Source organism: Cavia porcellus, unplaced genomic scaffold (assembly GCF_034190915.1).
Source record: "Cavia porcellus strain 051 isolate PalLab524CR breed Dunkin Hartley unplaced genomic scaffold, mCavPor4.1 scaffold_12, whole genome shotgun sequence".
Taxonomy (NCBI): Eukaryota; Metazoa; Chordata; class Mammalia; order Rodentia; family Caviidae; genus Cavia; species Cavia porcellus.
In genome coordinates, this window is record NW_026947495.1 from 2,833,376 (window position 1) to 2,855,376 (window position 22,001).

Here is a 22,001-nt window from a genome sequence, read left to right on the forward strand (position 1 = left end):
CGTGAGTCTGACAGAGGAGAGAAGGCCTGGTAGAAACACAGCTGCCTGAGCACACACAGGTCTGCACGAGGTGCCCTGCTCTGGGGAGCCCCACTGAGCAGGTCTGAGGAGCGGCCCTAGGGATGAGCTCAGAAAGGTGGCTGAGTAATGGACGGAAACCACAAATCCAGGGGTGACAGGGCTGAGAGTGCAGCTTATGAATCACCCTGAGTGCTCTTTGCCTCAGGGGATCCACTCACACATTCCCAGGGGAGCCAGTACCTGGGAGACATGACGTCGTTGTCACTGGGAGAGGAGTTTCATCCACATGTGGCCTCAGCAAAGCTTGTTCCCATGGGTAACACCTAAGCTTCTCAGGGCAAGGAGATGGAGCTCCGAACCTCCCTGTGTCCATGTATGTGTGTGCATGTGTCTTAAAGGATGTGTCTCATCCAGCCTGGAGCGTCTTTATTAATGCCTGCCTCTGATTCCTTCCAGGGAGGCAAGAACTCTCATCAGCTCTTTCATGGGGGAAGAGGCAGCTCTGTGTCAGAAACGATGCCAGTCTGTAGCTATCCCAGCATTTTTCTCCAAGATGCTCCCTCCACAAAGTTCTGCTCCAAACCCATGATTTGCATGAAACATTCCCTGTCCAACCACGATGTCTGCTCATCTGGCTTGTGCCCACGTACCATGTGGTCAGATGGGGCTGGCTGCCCTTAATTGATTTCAGAAAGGCAGGGGCAGCCTGCGTAGCCTGCCGAGTAGCTACAGGCATCAGCCTTGAGCTCTGATAATTTTGCCAGGGACATTGGCTTACAAGATTCTCCTATTGCATTGATAGTTCAGAGAAGGAAGAGATCTCACCAACTGTGTCTCATCACTGTATTTTTCTTATCAACCTGATAAATACTCAAAGCAAACCAAACTGTTGATGTGGCCTTTTGCTTCTCACTGTTACCTGTCATTGATTAATAATTAAATCAGTCTTTTACATTTAATGTATTTTTCTTCACCTGTAATGCTCCACTGTTAAAAAGTCTTTAGCCTGGTCCTGACTTCCCAATTTAGCAAAAAACATGAAAAATTTTCAAATATTGCATCTCCAGGGATAACCAAGCCAAGGAGAGGAGGAATCTAGTATAGACCTTATTAATAAACCCTAAACCAGGGAGCTGAGATAGGGTTCATGATGGTTGATTTATGAGGGCTGGTATTGGGTTAAGGAAACTGACCCATCTGTATTTGTTATATAACCATTTTTCTGCACACACCAGTCTACACGAATTAGCAAACCTTTCTTAAAATAATAAGACACAGTTCCAAGCTTGTGTTCATAAACTGCTTTTCATTGAGCCCATGAACTTGGAGTGTGGCTTCATGCTCTGAGCCTTATGGTGGACATTTTTAGTATACTCTCATTTCCTCTTTTTCTCTGCATATGCTCCCAACAATAGCAGCCTCACAGGCCTTCCAAAGCAGTGGAGGATGTTTGTGGACTGAGCACTAAGCTTGTACCCAGGAACTAGCCTTGTTTCGGTTTGCTCCACCCAGCTTTGGGGAGAGGAGCGGATAGAAAGGTGGGCACGGTAGGCAGCACTGTGCACATATAGGAATCACATGTACCCCAGCAGTCCCGGGGTCACGGAGAGTCACCTGAATCCCATTTGGGAAGCACTTTCCTTTTTCTTAATCACAAACATTTTGCTTTCTCTTTCCTACCACACATTTTCTGAAAATGAAAAAAATGTGTGCCAAGCGAATTGCCTTGGGCAAGGGAGAAGTGGTGGGTGGAGCTGCCAAGGACACTGCGCTGACCAAGCCTCCCTTGTGGAGAGCTGCGGTCCCAGCTCTGCTGTTTCCTGGTGTATCCCGTCTCATGACAGGTAGGAAACACTGACCAGGTTCCTCATTTTCCAAAGAGGCTATTTCTGACAAGTTTTCAGGGATTAAGGGCTGGATACAGGTGGGTTTCTTCCCCTCCTGCTTGCTGTCACCTGGACATTACATTACCATGGGGATAATCCTCCCTGAAACAAAAATAAAGGGCAGAACCGGTTGGACAGAAAGTGTAGCCCAAAACTCTGAGACTGAGAGGTTAGGGACTTGCAGGCTAGAGGAGCTCCTAGGGTCAGGCCCAGAGGAGGGAGAGGTGAAAGAGGAGGGCACCTTGAACTGGGGGAGAGCACAGATTAAAATCCCGTTGGACTGTTTAAGAGAGATCTTGAGTTGTGATCCTTCATGGATTCTTCTTTCTGCAACCCACAGTCCTGTCGGGAGGGGTAGGAGCAGCAGGGTGGTAATCCCCCAGTGCGGGTTTGATGTATGAGAAAGGGAAGGAGGCCCAGGATTATAATCTGCTCTGCAAAGTCTTGTGAGCTATGCAGTGTTTGAGGTTTTTGGCTTCTTGAAACCCAGAGGTTTAGGGAGGTGATTTTTTTTTACTATGTCAGCACCAACCGAGAAACTAGTTTTTGGAGTTGAGAACATAACAACCCTCCCCCCCTCCCCCCAGCTCCAGGAAGAAGACTGGATTTTATTTTCTGCTGAAAAATGCACTAGGCTCCTGAAGAGAGGAGGGTCCAGCTCTGTGACTGGCTGTGGTACTCAGCTTAATCTGAGCACACAGGGAAGCTGAAGCAGTAGGATCAGAGGATCACAAGTTCGAGCCCATCAAAGCAGTTTAGGAATGTGGGGAAACCACGTCTCAAAAAGCGAAGGAGTGAAGCCCCCCACTCTCGGTTCCATTTCTCCAATACGGGGAAGGGGGAAGGAAAAAAAAATCTGGTAGAAAGATCTGAAGGATTGGCAGATTCTAAGAGAAAATGCTCTTGGCTCATGGATCATCTCTCTGTTGGTACAGAACAATGACTTCAGTTTTAGGTCCAATGGTCTGTTTCTCCAGAGATCCCAAAAAGAAAGAGAGACAAAGAGGAAAGAAAATAGGCTGAGATCTGTGTAGGGTGGTTTTGCATGCAGCCTCCCTGGGGGTAGGGTGGTGGTTTGGCAACTTGGCTGAACTTTTAAATTCTTCCTGGCCCTCAAGTATGAGACCTGTACATTGTTGGGTGACACATGGATGAGGCAGGAGCTCATCTTTCACCTGTCAGGTATGCAGTGGGTACCTATTAATTGCTGGGGGGCACTAGTGAGGAACAGAACAGAAAACGTCTTTGCTCTCCATCACTAGAGGAAAGTCAGGCTCTCAAAGGACACACAGACTAGGAAGCACTAAAAGCTGTGAAAACCATTGAGGGGTAAAGGGATAGAGAGCAGTGGGGGTGGACCATTCAGGGTGTGGCCAGGAAGGGTTTTTCTGGGAGGTGATGTTTGAACAGAGAGCTGGCAGAGGCCTGGGGGAGGAATGTTCTAGGCCAGGGTTCAACAGACACTGGCCCCTGCACCAAATCCTGCCAGCCTATGTTGTTGTAAAGGAGTTTCACGGGAGCCCAGCCATGTCCGTGGCTTGGTCATCATCTGGGCTGCATTCTTGTGATTATGGCCACGCTGAGGATTGGTGATTCTGGTGGGATTTGACCCACTGAATCTCAGTGGCACTTAATCCTTAGCAGAAAAAGTCTGCTACTTCCATCTGAGCAGGAGCACTGTCCTCTCAGATCCCCTCTTCTAGGGGCATGGACATTTAAATTGTTCCACCTCATGGGCCCAGCAGCAGCAGAGAACTCTTCAGCAAGCATACTTCCCATGTCACAAGGTTCACCAATACGGACTCCAGGAGTAGAGTTTCTGTACATTAGGATGAGTACATATGTGAATAGAAAGCTTTTAACAGGCAACTTTAATCAGACTGTAGAACCTGCTTCAGCTTATCCTACCCTGTATCATTCTCCTCCACAGGGCAGATGTGGCTTAGTGCCACTGAGGGAGACCTGCCTTCCTGTGGCGTGTTGTTTCTCAGAAATTCCAGTATGCTGTCAAATGAACCTGTCACACCAGCACTTAAAAAGCTGTGAAGGCCTGGTATGAGTGATGGCCCAACCTCACTGTCTAATAGTATGGATTTTTGAATATTTTACTTATTTTCCTATTCCCACAAGGTCCCATGTCTAGATTGGAAACTTCCTAAGATCCTGATCTGTGTCTCATTTATCTTGTATTCCCAAGGCCTGCTCAAGTGTTGACCTCTAATAGAAATGGCACAGATCCATTCTGAATAAAGGATATGGCCACCTGCAAAACTTTCCTGCAAAATAGAAACTTATGAACTGGGAAAAAAATCACGTACACTCAGTAGCTGAACAGCAATGAGTCTGGGTATTACCTTGTTGTTTTGTTCTTTTCTTCTTCTTCCAGAGGAAGGCTATCACAATATAAAGTCACGAGCATCCTGCAGGCCTGTTAATGTGCCAAACAGGGTCACTGGCTGTCAGGACCACAGAGAGCAGGAGCAGGGTACATCATTGCACATTCTCACCTGTGCTCTTGTGTACCCGTGTCTTTCTTAACATTCTGGGCTCTGCCACAAGAAGAGAGTCTGCATTTCCACAAAGCAACCTCAGCCTTCAGAGGTTTTTCTTCTACTTGTTTAATTCACTTGATCTTGAACCTGTGGCATTTCTTTTAGCTTTTGCTAGAAGGCCAGGTTTTCTGAGGTCCAATTGCAGCTGACTACTTAACCGGTTTCTAGAGGGCTAGCTCTGGGCTCATAAGTTGGGAGCCTACAACTAAAAGAAACCATGTTAGTATCTCTCACAAGCTTACATTGGTTGGGTTCTGAAGAAATAAAAATAGAAAGGAAAAAGTCATACGTACTTAGTGTCTATAAGTAGAAAGTAGCACACTGAGGGTTTGGAGTTGGATGGACCCAGTCACACCCTGAAGTCCCGATTTGTTTCAACTGACCCTGCAAGGTCCTGCAAAATTTCCCGTCTGAAACTCCCACCAAAATGCCTCAAGACAGGGCCAGAGGGCTGGGAGAAGGTGGTGCTGGTTTCTTCAGGATCCTTTCCGTTGATGGTCCAAGAAACTCCATGTGCAAGTTGGGACTCCAAGGAGGTAGGCCCTGGTCCCTGAACCAGACAAGTATACTGAACAACACTGACATCAAATCTTCCAAATGCGACTTTTCTTTCTTTATAGTGTTTATTTAATTGACACTCTTACCTTTTCGTGAACCAGGAAGTTTGACAGTTTAACTTCCCGCTGATCTCACGAGAAGATACTGAAGAGTGAAAATGCCTGGTCGGAGAGAGGGAGCTGGGAGGAAGCCTGGTGACAGCCACCCAAGGAGCCGCTGGTGGTGATTCTCCGGGCCTCCCCTGGAGGGGGCAGGGGGGCCATAGTGGTGACAGAGTTGCCTTTGCTTCTGTCGGCTGGGTGGCTGCCAGTGCGGGATTTAATTATTTCATTTATGTAGCTTTGCTGCTGCAGATTTTTAAATGTTGAAAGCCACCCATTTATAAGCCTTGGCCTCATATTCTGAGTATTAGGGCCGTGGCGTTTTCTATAGCCTGCATATTGATATGCACACTGCAGACAGAGGTGGAGAAAATTAATGCCAGAGGAGGCCAGTCTCGGGAGCCTTTCCTTCTGGGCCTGTTTCTCCGTGGGTAAGGCGGAAAGAGGGAAGAGATGTTAGAAGGCCCTGCTAGGACTTAGCAGGCATTTCGAATGAGGCCTATCCCTGTCTCCCCAGGATTGTCCATGATCCTCCTTACTCTAGCCCCTACATAGGCCATGATAAGCAGATGCCCTCTGTCCTCAAGCTCTGATAAGCAAGGCATGACCCCAGGGAGAGGGTCTAAATACTCTTGCTTTTGACTTCCAGAAATGCTCACACCTTTTTATCACAGGTTAGTGCAGCTCACATGGCTGCTATAAATGGAGCCCTGAGGAATGATGGCATTTGAGTTCCAGAAGGCCTGAATACAGACTGCCCATGGGACGTGAAATTGTGGGTCGGGAGCCAGGCAGACTTGGGCAAAAAGAACTACTCAGGTCCCAAACTGAGGCCAGGTTTTAGTATTTCAGCTATTTACATTTTTTTAATTGAAATGCTTTAAAAGCAATGGTTTTAAACAGAGGTTGGTGGACCCCCTACAACACACCAAACTCCAAAACATCAGACAGTTTCTAGAGACAATTTGGGTTGTCACAACTGATAGGGGTGATAAAAGATGCTCCTGGTATCCAGTGAACACAAGTGGTCAGTATCCCAGTTAAATCCTGTATACAATGCACAGGATGAGTGGTGACACAGAATAATCTGGCCCAATATTCCCATTGGTCTGGAGCTAAGAAACATTATTTTATAGCAAATTTAATGAACCAGTATCACTTGTTCAGTCAAAGCAAGTATGCAAACAGCGAGTGCAAAAAAAAATCACAACAATATCCATAAGGTGCACACATAGTTCTTCTAATGGAGGGAAATTAGCTCCTGGAGAGAGATTAGAGATGCAGATGCACTATAGGGAGGCCTTCTCCTGGAATAGAATCAGAGGGATGAAAAAGGATGCATGAGGACGATGCTTTCTCCTCCTGTGATTCGATGCTTCTTGGTGTTGTGTCTGTCCTATCCCCACAGCCAGACTCACTGCCTAAGGGATGTTCCCTGTGGCAAACTGAGAAGTGCTGTCCAAGTGTCCCAGGCTCAAGTCTCAGTTACTAAGTGTCACTGCCTTGGAAGAGCCCTGTCCCTCTGGCCTCATGAGTCCCCAGAGCTAATAATTAGACGTAAATGGGAGTCCATTCTCTCTTTTTTCACAGGTAGTTATAATAATAATATCCCCCTTTGGGCATAGGCTTTTTCATCTTCAAAGCACTTTATAAACATGAGCTAATCTTCCTGCTCCCTGGTGAGGTCAGAAGTCCTGTATTTACTGGAGGGAGCCACCAAGGCAGGAGAACCAAATGAGTCACCGCAGCCCTGGCTGGGAGTCAGGTGAGGTTGGGGTTGGGATTCAGGTTTACTGTTGCTGGACTGCTGGACATGTCCTCCACTGGGCCACACCTTCCTACAGCCCTGTCTTGGTATTGGTGCCTAACCTCAAATTCAGTCAGGTCTGGGGTGTGTGTGTGTGTGTGTGTTTGTGTGTATGGGAGGAGGGAGGTAACATTTCTTCTCCCCACCTTCCTGTAGACTGCTCTTGTGAGAGCTATTGAATGCACCCTGCTCCTCTTCCTTTTTGTTTGATGATTTCTCCTATGGCAGGTAAACACTACCCTTCCTGCTCTGGAGTTACTTTCAGAAAATATTTTTCTTGTGGATCTCTACTCCCCGGATGGTGTAGGAGTGGAACAGCAGCAATGTGGCCTTTCTTTCACAAGCTTGTTTGAAGATGTCTGTGGTCAGCAGGGCCAGAGCCATAAGGACCAAGGGTGTCTGGCCACAGGCCGTGACTGCTGCAACAGGGACCACCCTGGTGCACGCCTTCCCTGCGTACCTGCAGGTAGCGGGTACTGCATTTGTGCTTAACCCAGATGCTTTTGGTTTTGGCCAGGAGGAGCCGTGGTGAGGCACCCAGGAGAACCAAGTGCTAGTCTCAGAGGCAGCAGTTGCCGCTCTGTCATGCCAGATACCAAAGATTAAAACAGCAATAGTACTAGTAAAGTGGAATCATCAGGGTTCAAGTGACATTTAAACCTACTTGGAGATACCTTATGTCTCTGAATCTTGCGGCTCTGGGGAGATGATCCCATCACAGCTATGTGGGGTCCTGTGCCCTTTCACATACCCTCTCCACGAGGTGGGACAGTCAACGCAGAAAATGAATTTAAGTCAGAGCATGAAGGATGAGAAGAGCGTTTGGGGATTTCTCAGGTTTATTGCCAGGTGTGGGTTGAAGAACCTCTTGGTAGCAGAGGCTGCTGTGTGCCTCATAGAAAGCACTGAACATCCTGAACAGCCTTAAATCTCATCTGTGGTGCCATGGATGGCCTCAGCTCACCGCTGTGCACACCTCTGAAGCCATGGCCTTTGGTCTTGGCCAGTGTAGGTGCTATAACAACAATGCTGTAGGCAGAGCTACTTAAATAGCAGACACATTCCTCCAGTGCTGGAGGCCAAGAAGTCCAAGGTCAGAGTGCTAGCATGGTTGGCCTCCTTCTTGATTTGCAAACACCTGACTGCTTGCTCACTAGACTGGGTGGAGGATGTGGGAGTGTTTACAGGGGCACTCATTCCATTGTGCACTCATGACCTAAATACTTCCTAAGGACCCCAACTCCAAATATTATTATAATGCTAGGGGTTAGCATTTAACATAGGGACTTTGGGGGCTGTATTGTAACTTTCTGTGGGATCACCGTGAGGTTCTGAAACACCAGGAAGGGATGGAGAAAAGTGTGATTCAGGACCATCAGCTGGTCAGTAAGATCCATGAGCAGCGGCAGAGTACAGACAAGACTCCTCCTGCCCTGCCGATGAACCTGACCACCCACTACTTGCAGGATGTGGGAGCAACTGTGTGAGCAGAATCCAGTGGGGTGAGCTGTCAAGGGGCTTCTGACCCAGGGCCCCCAGAGCTGGCGTGACATTGGGAATCTGGGTTTCAGTTGGCCACAGCCCACTGCCCGGTCACAGCAGCAAGTGGCTCACTTGTCCCATGAAGGTCAAATCCAGTAGTTTGAACAGTCCACAGCAGCTTGCCTGTTACTCAGAGATCCACTTCTCCAGAAGACAGAAGGCTGACCCCGTTGTGACACTACGTCCTCCTCACATTTCAGTTATTTTGTTTCAGACTTCCACATTACCATGGTTTCTAATGAAATGCCAGTAAATGATAGGAGATGACCAGTGGGGTGAAGACCATAGAGGGGGTTCTGATGGGAATGAAAACACCCCCATCAAGGCCCAGGACCCTGGCTGGCATCCTCCAGACACCTTCCACCACCCCATTCCTCCCTGTGAGCAGAATCTTCCTGCCTGCCACCCTGCCCTCACCTCCTCTGCTTATTTTCCCTTATCCCACTGAACCCTTCCCCTCCCCAAATCACGGATACTGGCACAGTAACTCAGAAGATTTGCCTCTCCTGTTTGTTCCTGCCTTATGCTTTCCTTGACTCCTTTCAGTCACTGAGTCCATGTGCTCACAGTTATGGGACTCAAACCCAGGACATCAGACTTGGAAGGAAGCTCTCTTCTACCACACTGCAGACTCAAGGCCATTGTAGGCACATGACATTGAACTTGCCCTCTCCACCTCTCCAGGAGTTGCCACCTCATTCTTGTCCCCAACTTGGATTGCAGTTCCTTCCCCAGCAGCACCCCAGGAATCATTTGTGGAGTTGAGGAAACAGAGGCCAGATCTTATTCCCTATCTATTCTCTGATCCTCTGAGATCTGGCTGTCTTCAACAGCTTAGTTTAAATTTGTCTTAGCTGGAAGCTTTTCTTGGATATTGAAACTTCATGTTTTCTTTCCTTGTGTAAGATCGGAAGGGACTTCTGCAAGTCCTCTGTCTTATATGAACAGCTCATCTGTTCTTTGCTCTTGGCAATCTGACTGCAGTCTTACAGCTATGAGGTTGGACTCTGTACACCCCTTGCCTTTCTCCATCTTTCTTGATGCTCCTGGCTATTCAGTTTAGATCCCCACATTCTACCTTAGGTCCTCCCTTCTGCTTTCTAAACAGAGATGAGCCTAGGCCAATGATGGCGAACTTTGTAAAATTTCCAATGACGTAAACAGCTTTCTGCTGCATGTGTGCCAGAGTTTTGCCACCACTGGTCTAAGCTCTTAGGCTCTAAATTTAAATCCCTGCCATGAATTCACTAACTCTTCTTTTGAAAACCACATGCATTTGTACCCTTGTGATTTCTTAAGAGTCAGCTCTGTAGGGCTCTTTTTGCCTCATTCCTCAAGCTCATGACCCTGGAAGTCTAGGGTCCTCTTTTTTCATCAGCATGAAGTAATGGGTCTGGACATCAGCATCAAGGCTTTCATTTAACTGGCCACTAAGATTCAAATGCTTACCTGTAACATTGACTTAGGGGATTAAACCTAGCACCTTGTGAATACTAGACATGAACTCTACCACTGAACTATTTCCCAAGCCATTTTTTATGTTACTTTGGGCCAGGGCTTTGCTAAATTTCCCGGGCTGGGTTTGGGCTTGCCATCCTCCTGACTCAGCCTCTGAAGCAACTGAAATAGACATGTGTTAATGCAGCAGGCAGTGCCAAGTTTTTGCTTTTTTTGTTTTGTTTCATTTTGATTTGGTTTGGTTTTTTGAGACAAGGTCTTGCTACACAGTTCAGGCTGGCCTTGAACTCACCATATACCATAGGCTGTCCTTGAACTTGTGGTGACCCTCTTGAGTGCTGGGACTATAAGCGTGAACCACTGTGCCCAGTCAATGCCAGCTGTTTAAAATGGGCAGCTATGTGTTGCTCTTGGTACTTTCCAGGAATGCTTGGTGCTCTGCCATCTTTAGTAAATGTTTCATAAGTTAACTAAGAATTGCTCCCCACTTCTGCAGTGCTCTTAAGTCCACTCTTCCTTCCTTTCCCTTTGCCATATGGCACTGCTCTAGACAGGTGGTTGAGACCTCTTCCCCAGGTCTTCTCACCCTCTAGAATGTTGAAGATCCATTTAATATTGCATTTTCCCTCACAATTTCTTATTGACAAAGTAATGATTTTAGATTTTATCTAGTGAATATTCAGAATGTACATCACATATGTGTAAGCCATTACATTTTCAGTCTCGTAACAATGCTTAGTGTGTCTGTGATCTTTGGAACTCTGATGTGAATTTTGTGGCTTCCTAGGAATTTGTGGTCTACATTTAGTGACCAGCCACCTAGATTTTTGCATCAGTTCAGCTGCCCACCATTCTGTCTTACATCCTAGTAGGTTATGCACCTCTTTGCATGTCACCTCCTACTAAAGGACTTCCTGCTTCTACACTTGACTTTATCCAGAAAATAGTCTGCATAACCGGGCATCTGGGCCTGGCACAGACTCTCTCACCTTAGGATTCATGCTCTTTTGACATATATGGTCCACTGTGGGTGGCTTTTATTGTTTTCTCCAAAAGACTTCAGTTCTGGTTGCTTGATCTTGGTGCCTTGTTTGTCCGATTTAATGCTAAGAGCTACCTGTGTCTACAAGTGACATCCAGATTTCCTGAGTTTACCAACCCAGGAGACTCACTTGTTCACCTCTGAGCAGATTATTCTCCAGATTTGTACTTAAAGCATTCTCTCATCATGCAGTTACTTTTCTACATACATGTGTACAAGCACACGCTTTGCCTGTATTTAGAAACCATTTCAAGCAACTCAAAGAAGACTCATAACTTCTTTATGCATAACCCTCTGTTCTTATTGTTTTATCACACTGACTTTATTATGTTCTTTTTCTTTATGTGTTTTTCTTTCTCCACATCATATGAGACTAAGATATATACATCATGGGCTTTCACCTCTAAATATCAGTGTACACTTCCCAAGAAATGTAACCTTTGCAAATTTATGCTGATGTAATACTTTAATCTCCACCCATGTTCCAGTTATGTTGGATAATCCAATAATGTTCTTTATGACCATTTACTTTCTTTCAGTATACAGACTAGACTGAGCCGTTGCATCAGTTTGCTGGATCTCTTCACCTCCTTTACCATGCCCCACTCACGAGTATCTGTGTCACTGTACCATTAGGCTGCTTTTACCACCCCATGGGACTGTACCATGCCACCCGATGGGGCAGTCATGCCTATATCACCAGTGGTTCAGAGCTGCCTAGCAGCGAGATAAATGAATTATGATCCTGTTGTGAAAATGTTATCTGGAACCTTTCTATAGTTTTTTTTTTTTTTTTTTTTTTTTTTTTAATGACAGGAATAGTTTTGAAGAATGGAGCCTTCCTTCTTCCTTTTTTTTCAGTGGAAAACTCCTCTTTTTGTCTTTGAAGGTTTTTGGGGATTAGATTATGTATTGTTGGCTGGATAATTACCTAGGTAAATTATCTGATTTCTTTACTATACAATTAACATTTTAAAAAATCTTTTGTAACTTACAAGCAGCCTGTAACTTTAAGGTCACAAAAGCTCCTCTCTGATGTTTTCTTTTAGATTTAGCATCCAGTGAGGATTTTTGCTGAATTTAGTCTTCACTATGGTGGTTGCAGGTAATTTTCCAACTGTCATACTCCTTTGTCATTTACAATTTGGGTCTTGACAGTCTTCTGCTACTAGAAATCTTCCTTTTCTATGTGTGCATATGTGTGTGCGTGTGTGTGCATGTGATTGGTATGAATTTAATTTGGAATTCCTAATTATTTGTTGGTTTTATATCAGTGCTTTGCTTGATTACTTTGGTGCCCAGATTTGACCCCTTTTAACTGGCTCCTGTGATCATACACAAATACAGACTTAACTGTAAGGTCCTTGGAAAGACAGTAAACCTTTGGAGATACATTCATATTGTGACCCATAATAACAGTCACTCAAGTGTGGGGTGAGGAGGAAAGGTGTATCTTTTGGTTTTGTTTTGGGTTTTTTTGTGTGTGTGTTTTTGAGCAGGGTCTCGCTATGCAGTTCAGGCTGGCCTTGAGCTCACTTTGTAGCCCAGGTAAGTCTCAAACTCACAATGAGCCTCATGCTTTAGCCTCACGGGAGTGCTGGGATTACAGGTGTGAGCCACCACACCTGGATACTTTCTTTTGGATACTTTCTTGGGTTCCTCCCTGCTGCTGCAATTCACACCTATAATGAGATCTAAGACACAGCTAGCCAAAGTATTTTATGGTTAGGAACATTGAATGTCACAGCACTAAATCTTCTGCCTTACACCAGGAAATCCAAGAGTGTCAATCGTTGATGTGAAATCTTTTCTTATCTGAGAACCTGTTGAACCAAGCCATGCTGTGAATCAATGTGTTTGATATTCATATGAGAAAGATCAATAAGAAGCATCGAGTAAAGGTGATTAAAAAAAAGAACAGGGATTATAAGTGCAAAAAACAGCAGGGGTGAGCATGGCAAACCAAATGAGCGAGCAAAGCAATGCTTTGGTGTGGTCCGAGCTGCGATGCACTGAGGATCCCTTGGCCTGTGTCCTCGAGGCAGCAGCTCTCAGCCTCAGTGACTGGATTGGTTGCAAGAGTGTGGATGTGGCTGCCAGATCTTCCCATTTTTCAAGACCACCCAGAAAACCATACTTTATGTAAAATCTTAAAAAAAAATCTTTCAATCTGCACATCTCATCGCCTAATTCTAAAAATACGAAAGCGTATTTTTGAGGTCTACAATCTGAGCCAGCTGCTGTGTTTCTGCGACTCCTTTCTTTCTCCATCAAAATTCAGTGCCCCCGACTTACAGGCTGACCTTTTTTGAGTCATTTTGAGGATAGAATTCAATGATCTTGTGATTTCTCAGCCAGAGGTGAAAACTCTAAACATTTCCCTTCCCATTCCATTCAAAACACAGGAGATACAAAGTCTGCACTGTGTAAACCCAAAGCATTTTCTTTTCCTATGCATCACAATTGCATAGCTGATGACCTCCCAAAGCAACAGACCCCAGTGGTTGGCCTGATCTGGTGTTCATGCATATGTAGTTATATTACTCAGTGGTTACAGATGAATTATGATCCTCTCCACTAGGACTGAGCAAGACAGATGGGAAGGTCCCCTCCCCTGTTAGAGCACACGCCCAGGCTGTCATCCCCCGCTTCTGCCGCCAAGCCATTTCCAGGAGGACCATCTTCAGCATGCAGAGTTGGTCAAGACTTCACAAATATTTCTACTGAATTGTTACCAAGAAAACCTTTGCTTTATGAATTTTTGTTTTATTACTTTGCTAAAGCAAATACACTCCAGAAAGACATGCGGTGTTCCACTTCAGTCAAAAACTATGCCTCAGAGCTCCATGTCTCTTCTTTTCAGTTCTAAGGAAAACTCATAAGAAATGCCAACTTATAACACATGACATTTTTCAACTGTGCAGGTTATTTCTATGCTGCTGGAGCCAACGCTGGAGTGCTAAGGTGGACTTCTGATTTGAAAGGCCCTCGGGCTCCATAGGGCTTTTGACCTAAAAGTAAAATAAAACCTTGGCTCATGTTTGAAATAGGCCTATCAGTTTACACTGAACCCTTTGCTTTCTTTTCTGAATGTCTTTCTGTCTCTATTTTCCATAGAGACAGACTCACAAAAGTAGACCCGTGGTAGAATGTTTTGTGGTTCTCTCTTGAGGACTTCTATAGATAGGACTGTGGCCTAGCCAGTGTTGTTAGCAAGGCCACTGTCACCCATCATCCCAGGGCCTTGGGGGGGCTGGATTGTGAATAGTAGTCCAGATGCGGTTCCACTCTCTGCCATCTAATTTTTACCCTCATATTTCCATGGGACCGTCGCATCTCTTTCCTACAGCAAATAGAATTCCTACATAAACTGTCTCCCTTGTCTCTTTGCAAAGGGCAAACGAGTCTCTCTCAGCTTTAGTTTTTGCAGACTCAGCCTCCCAGGGCACAGACCTGAAACGCAGTTGCTCATTCCCTGTGTTTACTTTTATTTCCAGCCACATCTGGAGGCCAAAATTCATAAATTTATTGCCAAGCCTTACAACAGTTTACTGAGTTTGTACGTTAAGGAAAGGGGGAAAAAAATGAGCTCCTGACTTGTCGAGTGTAAAATGGATGGAGAAATCGGTGGGCAGATCATAAACCCCAAGCGTGTTTATTAACATCTGTGGCCTGCCTGCAGACGGCGAAGGCGTGAGTCGGCTGTGTTTGTCTTGGAGGTTGAGCCCAGAGAGTTCCATGGTGTGTTCTCCATATACATCCAGCCAGGCATCTTTTTAACCCACCAGAGACCAGGGAAGGGAAACAAGGGCCGTTCAGAAGTGGAGGGCTGCAGGTCCCAAGTGGGGAGAGCAGGATGGGCACCCAGCTCTGTTTACAGTAGAGCTGTGCAGTGGGTGGGCCAATTCTTGTGACGTACATGAGGCTTAAAAAATGGTCATAAATCTGTTGTCTGTCAAACAGGGCTGGCATTTTCCTTTCCTTTCACAACTATGGTTTGTATGACCAAAAAAGAAAAAAAAAAAAACCCACAAGAAATCCTCTAAGGGCTTATGAGTGGTGTCCTTGGGTCCCACAGGTGGGGTGGAATCCCCCAGGAGCACAGTGGAGGATTTCACTGGAGGCTGTGTGCTCCCCTCACTGCCCCACTGGATGGACCTCAGCTGTAGCTCCATGTTCTCCAGAGCGGTTTTTACCATGGCTCAGGTCAGGTTGCTGTGGGTCAGGCAGGAACACCCTGAACAAGCCAGTAGCTGCTGTAAGTTGCTGCTTTTCTACCATAAATAAAGCCAAAACCAAGGTGTGCTGAGGGCCCCAGGGTGAGTGGGAGAGGGATGTGCTGATAGTGGCTGCTAGCCATGGACCCTCTGACTGGAGAGAAATGTGCTGGGGATGTCCTTTTAGCAGGCGGTTTGGCTCTTGGGGACCTCACGTCTGAGGTAAGTCCGCCAAAGAAAAGGGCACTTTTTGTGGTCAGAGCCTGCGCTTGGACCAAGCGCTTGGACACAGGGCGTATGTGCCTGGGGAGGGCGTGGCCCACCAAGGAGGAGAAAAACCCCCTGTCTCTGCAAAGCGTGGCTGCCAGGTCTCTGGATTCAGGGAACAGTGGATGACTGTTGGGAAGCTTGGCTGGCCCAGCGTCCAGGTGTGCCCTGGCCAGTCAGCTGTGTCATCTCATGACAAGGAGTATGAGGGTCCGCATGTCTACTTGGGGCCCCCTAGTACTCATCTCTGTCTACCCAAAGCTGAGTTTTCCATGTGCCCTGGGAACAACCCCTTCAGCATCACTGAGTCTCCCGTTGATCTTGACTGTGATGCAGGCTGGGCACAGGTCAGGGCCCATCCTCAACCCCCAGAGTTTTGCATTCTGTTTCCTACATAGACAGTGCCTGAACCAAGGTGCAGACCACTGGATCTGAAAACTCCCTGATTTTCAGGGCCTTTTCCCTGGCCCCTGGCCACACTCCCCTGCTTGGTTACTTAGGCAGCATTGTTCAAGGGTATAAAACCAGCTGGGCCAATGTGGTTAGGCTGGGGCTTAACTCAGTGGACTGGGATTTCCCTGTGGATTGAGGGGTGGGCATAGACCGTCCCCAGTGAGGACCCTTGGAAGGAACCTGGCCAGTGACGGGCCAGTACTTTTCCATTGGCAGGTGGGGCAGGGTGGAGAAGGACTTTGAGCCCTAGTGACCAAGCAGCCTAGGGATTTTCCAGGCTACCCTGGGGAGGTTATCTCAGCTAGGGACAGGGAATCAAAAGTTCTAAATAGACTTAACACTCGCAGGTGATAAAATGTTGATCAAACATGTTGGGGCCCCCATCAGTGCTGTCCTGGAACCACCTGGGCTTGAAGGGGAAGAAACCTTGGCAATCTGAGTCATGTCTAAGGCAGCAGCTTCTGACTTTGCTTCCTTCCTTCCTTCAAATGTTGCTGCTGCTGGGGGCACAGATGCAGGTTGGCTATCAAAGGGCTCTCCACTGTCTTACCTTACTGGGATCGTGTCTGTAGTTTATGAGAATGAGCACTGCCTAGCCTTATGTCCTCAGGTCTCCTAAGACCAGTGGTTTTTAAAGAATTTTTACTGTTTGAAGCATTGATTTGGAGCTGGGTGCCCACAATATTGTCTGTGGGTAGGCAGAGGTACCCCCCCGTGTTAATGCTGTAATGGCTGACTTTGTTGTGTTGTTCAAGTGTCAGCTTGATTTCATTTCCTCAGGGGAGCCTTTGCTGTCGCTGTGACCCTCTTCCCACTCCCATAGCATTTTCTTTTGCAGGACCCTCGTGATTTATAATTGAATGTGGTTACTTATCTATGAGCCATGTCCATCTCTAGAACACAGTCACATGAGCAGAGGCTCGGATGTCGACTTTATCATTGACAGAGTCCAGCTATCAGCATGGCACCTGATGTCCATAGATACCCAATCAGTATTTGAGTTAATGCCAGCAGTGGGGAGAGTAGGGTGTACAGCTCCTTACCTCCACCTGCTGATAGGTAGTTATGCCTTTCTATGTTTCTGGTTTTGTTTTGTTTTTGTACTTGGCAGAAAGAAAGAAGGCAGGAGCCATTCATATTCATGCTTGATTATGGATCTCTCCAAAGTACAGATGATCAGAGTCCTGGGATTATGGTCTATTTATTTTAGAGGGAGAAAAGCGATGAAAAGCTAGATCATAGTTTCTATTTATAGTTGTTATTACAGTGATGAATAATTGCATAGGTATTTTTCTTATAAGACAGAGTTCAATCTTGTTTCTTGGCAGATGTCTGAAAGTACTGTTTTTTGGTGTTGCCTGTTTTTAGTACTAGGGATTAAACCCAAGGCCTTTGCACTGAGCTACACCCTCCCCCTTTGCCAAACCTCTTTGAGAAGGGTCTTTTATTGATCTATCCAGACTGGACTCATACATATGGTCCTCCTTCCTCAGCCTCCCAGAATGTTCCACCATACCTGACTAATACTGGGTTTTGATTTGACATTAGTATGGGGTAAATCCATAGTTCTTTCTGCTAGAAACTGTATGAGAGGTATCCTGGTCATTGGCGAGGCTACTCATCAGCTTGACACTTCCTGTAAGAGGACTCAAAGAGCCTATGGTTTTTGTCACTTACTACAACATCCCTGTAAACTGAGAGTCTGCCTAAGTGTTAAAACTCTGGCATCATCTTCAGAGTTTCTGGTTGAAAGGCCCAGGACAGTTTTGAAAATCCCAGTGTGAGTCCTGCAGGCGCTAAGGTCTAATTGATGATTCCTGCGCTGGGAAACCTGCATTCTTAAGCCCAGCTTTACCAGGGGTGGCGGCGTGGGAGGGAGGCTTGGCTTTTACTAAATATCTAACCTGTGCATTTGTAAAGATGTAAGGAAAGGATAGGTATAAACCCCAGAGGGTAAGGATAGTTTTGTTTATTTGTTTGGCTTTCTTTTATCATTAATGCCCATTTCTATATGAACTAGAATTCAGCAAGTGGATCTGCATTTTCTGCCTCAGAGATATGGAAGTGTAAAATACACTCAGAATTTCCTGTGTCACCATGCTAATGTAAGATGATGTATAATATTAGTCACCTGGAGCTGAGGAGCCAAAGTACCACAAACTGAGTGGCTTAAACAGAAACTTACTCTCCCACAGTCCTGGGGCCTGGAAGTTTGAGTGAAGATGTTGAGGACGGATCTGTCCCTTTGCCCTGGCTTCCAGTGACTTGCTGGCAGTGGTCAGTGTTAGCTGGTGTGTGGAAGCATCTCCCTGATTTCTGCCTTTACCTTCATGTGTCCTCCTCCCTGTATGCAGATCTGTGTTCTGGTTTCCCCTGCTTCTAAGGGAACCATGTGGCACTTGGAGCCCACTTTACCTCAGTGGGATCTCATCTTCACTAAATGATATACACAGTAACTGTATTTCCAAACAGGGACACAGTCTGAAGTCCTGAGGGTTAGGGCTTCACCACCCATGAGTTTGGGGAGGCACCATAGTCCAACCCATACCAAGTACTGCATGCCCAGCCTTTGCTACGGAAGTATACGCGGAACTTGATTCAAAGTTTTCCAGTGATTAGTATCTCCTCAGGTCCAGAGTGCCCTAGGATGTGTCTAATGTTATGTCCAACAGGAAGTTAGAAATTTATGAGGGAGGGACTGTCAATCTTTCCAGCCCTTCCTAGGAACTTCTGTAATTTTTGCCATACCAACACATACACTATTATTTCATATTTTTCCGACATGATTCCACATATTTTCTTTAAGTGTGCTTTAAGAAGGAATGCAGTGTCACTGTCATGCATGACTATCATAAGTGACACACAGAATATGATGAAATCATAAAGATTTGATTTTGTGACTTTACTAAGACTCTAAGCCTACGGAGTGCTCAGTTTCTTTTTAGAGACAGATGGAAGAAATGTTAAGGATTAGAGAGCACCAGATGGAGATATTCTTCTTGCTGGGATCAGGACTGAAAGAAACTAGGGAAGAGAAAAGTTCCAGTGTCATTTAATGCCTTATGTGCCTGTGGCCAGCAGTAGCTCAGATACCATTATGTGACACAGCACCCCTACTTTGGGAAACATCAAACCAGTCCAGTTTCTTTGTTTAATGAGTGAGGCGCTTAAGACCTCTGAGAAGTTAAAGTTTTGACAATCTCTAGGTCCCCTTGCATAACAGTGGCAAACCTGAATCTAGACCAGTAGAAAGGGAATATTGGATAGTAGCCTTGGGAAACTTTTTGATTATCACAAGTAAGAAAAGCTACTAGCATCTAATGGGTAAAGACCAGGAACATAGCTAGATATCCTACAGGGCATAGGGTTTTATATATATATGGAAGTTTTGTTGGTTATCAAATTATGTCTATTACATATTATGTTTGTGGCTGAAGACAGTCCTCTTCACTCAGTGTGGCCAGATAAACCAAAAGGCAGGACCCTTGTGGGTTAACATTTCCAAATTCCAAGGCTTCTAAACCTTGTGTAGTGGTGAAAGTTACAGCATCTGGTTCTCCCAGTAGTTCCTTAACCATATGGCATTAAACCTTACCTTTAGTCCTTCACATCTTCCTTCACACAAAAGCAGGAGAATTGAGGAGGTTTGGGGAAGCAGGATTTTTCAAGGAAACACTGACATGTTTTACATTCATCTGACAATGCCCGAAAGTGAGTTGGCTTTTGGGGGCATCTGTCTTGGTGGGACAATGAGACAAGCCAGTGCATTCTTACAATACAAACCCAGCTAGACACAGGAGCTGTGAGAATTGTGAGATGGTGCAGCAGTGCTCGGCAGCTACACGGAAGGAGGTAAATATACAGCCAGTGATACAGGAACTAAGAATGCTAAGCCTTTTGTATGCCTACAATTTGAAATTCTATCCACTTCTCTCTGAAACACTCAATGTAATTGGCATACCCACTCTGCCCCTGGCTATGAACGTGACCTTCAGGTTGCATACATTAGTGAAACTTTGCTTGCTCCCATCTTGGTTTAATACATGATTCTGCAGACTGTGTGCCTGCCTGGGCTGTGTCTGCTGTGGAGTCGGACTGTGGTGACTTTCTGCACTCATGTCTGAGCCCTGAGAGACAAGTCATGTGTTTATTCTCTGCTCCCCTACAAATTTAGCCATGCATGCAAACTGAAGCTCCGTGAGACTTTAGCAATAAATTTGAGGCTTCTGAGACTTTTGACAAGAAAGAGGGTCAACCTTTGCCATTCTCTTCTCTAGCTCTTTAACCCTGTCTTCTTGGATTAGTCATGTCTGTGGATGGGGTAGTGAGTGTCCAGCTTGCATCTTGAGGGTCCAGTGTCAAAGTCAGAAGTCTGATGTGTGATGACCATGGTCCTTATTGCTGTGTTACCTAACTCTCAATAGAAGAGAATCACAGCACAGACACTCCCCTAAAGGCAGCAATGTGATCCTGTCAAGGAGCCGGGCATGTGTTCCCTGTTGCCTGTCCTAAAAGGCACCCATCACCTTGGAATGAGAAAAGAACCAAGTCCACCAACTTAAGATTGAGCTTCTAGTCACAGGGCGAGGCTTTAAAATCAGAAAGCTGTACTAACGTGAAGAAGGGCAGGGATATAGCTCAGTGCTTGGCAAGCACAAGATCCTGAGTTCAATTCCTGGTACAAAACAAAACAAAACAAAACAAAACATGTTGTAGGGTGTGTGTGTGGGGGTTATGATTTCAGTTTAGTATTTTTAAATATTGTAGTTAAATAACTTCTTTTCTGTTAAGATTTTCTGACAAATCCGAAGAAACCACAGCCACTGCCAATCCTTTGAGTTCTCTGCTGGCTTTTCTTCTGAAGTCCAGCTTTCCAGCCACCCCAGCTGAGTTCTGCAGATGCCCTGGGAGACAGGAAGGATGAGGATTAATGGCCCTGCTTGGAGTTGGCTGATGGAGATGATGAAGCAGTATCTTTAGCGCAGGCTTGGCCTACACTGTCCCTGGGCCTCCCTGAGGCTGCTCTCCTAGCTCCTCTGATGCTGAATGCAGCCAGCTCCCTCCTTCGGCCTGGTCTGCTAGGTCCCTGCCTCTGCCTCTGCCACATGGGTGGGTCTCGCTTTCTCTTCTCTGTGGCTCCCCAGTCACCTGCTGCTGCCTGGTAGTGCTCAAGATCATACAGCCAGAACGCCCCAGAGCTGTCATTTATTCCCAGATAAACACAACATCTTTCTTTTCAGAAGGGGACTCTGCAGCCATTTCCTGCCACACCGGCCCAAGTGCCCCATCCCAACAACCCAGGGGGTGGAGCCCACCTTCTTCTCTGTAAACAGTAAGCACATGAAATACATGTGTACATGTGTGTGGAATCCATGATATATAATACACATTACAAAGTATGCATATAGTTGCTTTTTATGTCTCCTTACTAAGTTTTTGACTTTGCAGAGTCCAGGACCTACCTTAGCTTTTTTGTGTTTCTGACACCTGTTCTAATACTCAGCACACAGTAGATGCTAGGTGAACGCTGAAATGTGCTCATGGTGGACAGGCGATTCCAGATGAAATTTTGCCTGCCGCTGTCTTGTCTTTTGCTTCTGCGGGGTTGCTTGAGGGCTTCTTGATGGTTTTCCTCTAAGAAAAATCCTTCTTCCCTTAAGGGTGTGTGGCCACCACTGTCCATGTCCATCAGGCTGGGCAGTTGCAGTGTGGTCCTGACCATGTACTGGGTGGAAGGGTGGGTCTCCTTGCAAACCTCAGGCCTCTCCTTGGCTGACCCTCTGTCATCTGCTTGCCCCAGGAGAGAGAGTCTGGGACATTCCGTGTGGCCTTTCTAGGAGATTCTGTTTGTCTTTCCATCAGAGGTGCTGCAACCCAGCAGGCTTACGTATGTCAGGGAAAGTTGAGAGCGTCCAGCCCTTAAAATAAAACCAGGCTTTTCAACCATGGGTCCAGGAACTCTACACATCCTGCAGACACTACTTGAAGTGCTTTACAAATGTTATTAATCAAATCCTCAAAATGTCCTTTTACATAGGTCTGTTATTATACACATTTTTGACAAATGAGGAACCTGAGGCACAGATAAGTGAAGGCC

At 46.0% G+C, this 22,001-nt stretch overlaps 2 long non-coding RNA genes across 3 annotated transcripts in view; both read left to right on the forward strand.

Moving 5' to 3' along the window:
• Positions 1-22,001, forward strand: part of LOC106025453 (uncharacterized) — a 148,938-nt gene that overhangs the window by 91,431 nt on the left and 35,506 nt on the right. The gene's annotated exons all lie outside the window — the stretch shown is intronic.
• On the forward strand, positions 1,876-20,481 carry LOC111754166 (uncharacterized). Its single transcript, XR_010050737.1, has 3 exons — positions 1,876-6,883; positions 12,017-12,072; positions 13,549-20,481. It is a non-coding gene; the product is annotated as an uncharacterized LOC111754166 (long non-coding RNA).